The sequence below is a fragment of the Carlito syrichta genome, unplaced genomic scaffold (assembly GCF_000164805.1).
Source record: "Carlito syrichta isolate Samal-C Ts95f unplaced genomic scaffold, Tarsius_syrichta-2.0.1 Scaffold303010, whole genome shotgun sequence".
NCBI classification, from domain to species: Eukaryota; Metazoa; Chordata; class Mammalia; order Primates; family Tarsiidae; genus Carlito; species Carlito syrichta.
This window is the reverse complement of record NW_007247106.1, coordinates 59,467-64,825: the sequence shown is the minus strand read 5'-3', so window position 1 is coordinate 64,825 and position 5,359 is coordinate 59,467.

Below are 5,359 nucleotides of genomic sequence, written 5' to 3'. Positions count from 1 at the left end.
CAATCCACTCCCCTTGGCCTCCCAAAGTGCTGGGATTACGGACTGAGCCACCGAGCCCGGCCTGTCTTTAAATTCTTACAACCACCAGGCTGCATGGAGGGTCTGCCCACCAGTGATGTTTCCGTGAAGTGCTTGGCTTAGTGAGCTAAGCTCTTGCTGGGCCTAGACCTTGGTCTGGGGTAGACATGGGGTTTTTGTCCTGCCTGTGACCAACTCTCCTAACAGCCTGGGATTTCCCTAAATGATTGCTTTAACAAAGACAATTCCTTGTCCTTAAAATACTGAAAGTTCAGTCCTGGGAAAACTGGGATGGTTGGTCACCCTATCACGGCAGCTGATCAGGGCAGATGAAGAAAGTGTCAGACCTGCGAGAAGAAGGGCTTACCTGTTACCCTTCCCAGTTTGCTGTATGGATAGACTAGACTGGGCATCACACAGCATCTCCTTTTGTGTCCCCAGCCAAGACCTGATTAAGCTGAAGCCAAGGATGACCCCTACAGGTCATATTTAAAAGCTGCAATCTGGGAATCACCCATTTTGCCTATAAGGCCTTCTTTAGTTGGTTCATTAGTAAATATTTATTGTGCCAGCCAAAGCCCCCATGTTTGCTCCAGACCAAGGTCTAGGCCCAGTAAGAGAGCTTAGTTCCAACCCAGCCAAACCCCTCACGGAAACATCACTGGTGGGCAGACCCTGCATACAGCCTGGTGGTTGTAAGAATTTAGAGATGCAGGGCTCAGTGGCTCAGCATGTAATCCCAGCACTTTGGGTGGCTGAGGTGAGTGCATTGCCTGAGCCTGTGGGTTTGAGACCTGCCTGGGAAACTTGGTGAGACCTCATCTCTACAATAAATCAAAAATTAGCTGGGCGTAGTAGCGCACATCTGTAGTTCCGGTTGCTTGGAAGGATGAGGCGGAAGGATCGCCGGAGCCCAGCAGGTCGAGCCTGCGGTGGCTGGGAGCGTGCCACTGCAATCCAGTCTGGGTGACGGAGTAAGACTTCAACTCAAAAAAATGAAAGTGGGCTGAGGAGAGATAACATGTCTAGAGGAAAATTAGGCAAGTATGACATTATGAAATCCGGGACAAGAATGCTTCAGAAAGGACAGAACCATCAATTTTATAAAGCCTTTTTGAGAGGCAGCAAGATGAGATCTGAAAATTGTCTGTTGGACAACATGAAGATCATTGGTGACCTTAGAGCTTTAAGGTAGAGGGTTAGAGAAAAGCCAAATTAGAATGAGTGTGGAGTGAGTAGGAGGTGAAGTGATGGAGAAAGTGAGGGTAGACAATTTGACTAAACTATTACAAGTCACCATTGGGAGTGTAAGTAGGTATAATCATAAATGTAAAACATACATAGCCAGGCAGGGTGTGGTGGCTCATACCTTTAATCCCAGCAATTTGGGAGGCCAAGGTAGGAAGATTGCTTAAGCCTAGGAATCTAAGACCAGCACAGGAAACATAGCTAGACCTCATTTCTACAAAGAAGAAAATAATCGCTTAAGTGTGGTGGCACACACCTGTAATCCCAGCTACTTGAGAGGCTGAGATGGAAGGATACTCTAAATATAGAAAGTCAAGGCTGCAGTGAGCCATGATGGTGTCACTACATTCCAGCGGAGGCAACAGAAGATATCCTGACTCAAAAAGGGGGGTGAGGGGAGTGAAGATGTAGGAAAGAGGAAAATCAGTAGAGCAGATCACAATGATGTGAGCCTAGGTGAGATCTAGAACCCAGGTGTGGGTGGGATTCTTCCTTCAGTGTGTCAGAGAGGGTAATATCAACAGTTCTCTAGATTTGGTGGCAATAAATTAAAGTAAATACGAACAGACGGTTCCCACTTCCCTTCTGTATCTAGCTAGGAAACCTAGAGACTTGTAGAGGGTCCTGTCCTGGGGCTATGGACATGAAAACCCACCTCTTCCCCAAAAATCTCCCAGTCTAGGAAAGGATTTAGTGACTGACATCACCAATCAAGTCTGCAGGTCCTTGAATAGGCTGTGCCCTTCACCCAGAAAACTTCACTCCCTGCTCACCTTCCAACACATAGTGTAGCCCCTCCCTTTGTCAATTCCTTCTCCATCCTCTGGTCTCCAGTGTAGAAGTCCCTGCCCCTGGGAAGCCTTTCCTAGTCCTCCAGACAATCTGCAAAGTAACAGCTTCTTCCTGGGCCTCCTGTTCTGCCCCTACTCCCCTCCATCCTATTATCAACACAGCAGCCAAAGACATTCAGTAGAAATATGGAAACCCATCTTGTCATCCCTCTGCTCAAAACCCTCCTATGGCTTCCTATCTCATAGTAAAAGTCAAAGTCATAATGTGCTGCAAGATTTGACTTATCACTACGGCTCTCCCACTCTTATCTCCTATCCCCCAGCTGCACTGGCCTTTTGATCCAGCACACCAGCTCCATTTCTGTCTTGGGGCTTTTACACTTGTTCCTCTACTGGGAAAGAATGGTCTTCCCCTGAGAACCATGTGGCTCACTCCCTCACTTCCTGACACATGCTATAACAACCGTATTATGCTAACGGAAATACGCCATTCATAAAAAAGATCTTTTTTTTTTTTTTTTTTTTTTGAGTTGGAGTCTCACTCCTTGCCCAGGCTGACCTGCCGGGCTCCGGTGATCCTTCCACGTCAACTTTCCCAGTAGCCGAACCACAGTCATGCGCCACCGTGCCCGGCTAATTTATTTTTTATTTTTTTTAACTGTAGAGACGCGGTCTCGCCCGGGCTGGTCTTGTACCTGCGGGCTCAGGCAATCCACTCGCCTCGGCCTCCCAAAGTGCCAGGATTACAGGCTGAGCCACCCAGCCCAGGAAGTCAAAATCTTAGAGGCAGAAAACAGACTGGTGGTTGCTGGTGGCTGGAGCAGGGGAAAACAGGGAGTTATTGTTTAACGAGTAGTTTCCGCTAGGGAAGATGAAAAGTTTTATAGATGGACAGTGGTGACGGTTACGATATGAAGGTACTTAATACCTGTAAACTATACACTTAAAAATGGTTAGCCGGGCACGGTGACTCACGCCTGTATCCCAGCACATTGAGAGGCGGAGGCGAGAGGATTGCCTGAGCTCAGGAGTTCGAGACCAGTCTCAGCAACATGGAGAGAGCTCGTCTCTGCAATAAATAAACAAATAAATAAATAAAATTAGCCGGGCGTGGTGGCGCATGCCTGTGGTTCCAGCTACTTGGAAGGTTGAGGCGGAAGGATCGCCTGAGCCCAGCAGGCCGAGGCTGCGGTGGCCGGAAACATGCCACTGCACTCCAGCCTGGGCGATTGAGTGAGACTCCGACAATTAAAAAAAAAAAAGGTTAACGTGTGGCGAACATTTTGGTATTTTAGCAAAATTATTTTTTAAATGTTTTTTTAAGGTCACCTTCTCTGTGAGGTTTTCTTGGCCCAGCCCTTGTAAGATGTCAAGCAGGGAAACGGAGTCCTCTGGTGGCGAGACAGGGGCCTGCCCACAAAGCCGGGAACTTCCGGGGCCGCCTTTGCGGGAAGCGAAAGGGGCCAAAGCTCGGGGGAGGCGGGGCCAAAATCAGGCGCGCCAGGTGTCTGGAGTCTCCGCACGTGCCTGCTGGGATAGGCGAGTGAGGAGGAAGGGAGAGGACCAGGATCTCGGAGTAAGCGGAACGTGCCCCCGTTGCCGCCAGACCTAGGCTGAGGGCAGCAGGAGGGACACGGCTCCACGACTTCGGCTCCCCGGCCCTCCACGGCACCCCCCTCCACCTCTGAGGACCAGGCCGCTGTGGAAGGCAGCAGTGGCAAGAAGAGGGCAGCAGCGCCACCCTGCCCCACGACCCCGCGCGCCCTCCAGTGGCGTCCTCCGGTGCGCTTCGCTGTCGACCTGCGCGCCCACCCTCAGTACCGCTAGCCGCAGTAGTGGCCAGGCTTGGAGGATCCGCCTCGCGCAAGTTCTGCAGGATCCCGACTGTAAGGGAATAGGGTTCTTACGTGATTCACGGCCCAGATGCCAGCAGAGCTTCAGGCAGTGGAGTCTGGCTGGGAGGGAGACCAACGTCCATGACCACCTCCACCCCAGGCCACCTCTTCAGAGCCTAGTCTGTGCCTTGGGTTTTTCAAAGTCAAGTACAGGGCACCATGTCCCAGCCAGAATCACGCTTTTCTTTCAGACAGCCTCCACTTAGCCTCCAGAAACCTTAACCTCTCCATTAGGAGCAGATGGGACGTGATCTGTCAAGGTCCTGTTTCTGCTCTATCTATACCTGGGGTCTTTGAATGGAAACCAGTGCAGATGGACCAAAGGCCTGGAGACTCTAGAGCTGCTCACTCGGGGCGCTGACTGTGACGAGTCAAGATAGCCCATTCTGCCCAGCACTCACAGAGCCCTGTTACCAAAGCCTCTTCACCAAGAATCTACCATCAAAACCAGGATACTCCCAGTGCTCAAGCCAAGAGAGGAGTACCCCTACTATGTCCATTATTCCTGATCCTACCTCAGTCCCTCTCTTTGTGATCCTGTGGCCTTTGCTGCTATGTCTGCCCCAGCCCCATAAACAGCCAGGTCAGAGCCACTATCAGTACCAGCCCTGGCCCTACATAGCCAGGCCCAGGTTGACAGGCTAAAACCTGGGCCTTTTGCCAGGTTGAAACTCCCCAGATGCCCACACTCTGCAACCTGAAAAATCTTAGTATAGGAGCTAGGAATGGGGACACTTCCTTCTTGGTGGGGAGGACCTCTACTCCACACTATCTAGTTTCTATCTCTGCAGTCATCTAAGGATCCAGCACAAGACCAAGGTTCTGCATCATTCTGATTATGAAAGATCTGGAGAAGGAAGTTGAGCTGGAATTACACTCCTGGTTTGACAAACAGGAAAGCTGAACATTGCCCAAGGACAAGTTGTGAGTAATAAAATAGGGCTGGGCAGAAGCTAGGGCACCCTTCCCTTATGGTAGTCCCCACACTTTCTACTGTGCCTGGGGATGGGGAGAAGTCTCATAAAGATGAAGAGGGATGGATAGGGTTTAATGCTACCCAGGACTCCCTGGAGTGAGCCAAGGCTTTTTCTGGGCCATTACTTAACTGCCCATTGACTAGACTGCCTGGCCTTTGACCCATGCCAGTGCAGTCCCTGCCCCCATCCCTCTAGCAGGCCATACAACACCTTCCGGGAGATGCCACTGGCATTGTGTAATGAGATAGAATAAAACAATAACTACAATATCTGGGCATGGTGGTACACACCTGTAGTCCCAGCTACTCAGTGAGTTGGAGTCTCACTCTGTTGCCGCAGCCTCAACCTGCTGGGTTCCGGCGATCCTTCCACCTCAGCCTTCCAAGTAGCCGGAATTACAGGCATGCGCTATCACGCCTGGCTGATTTTT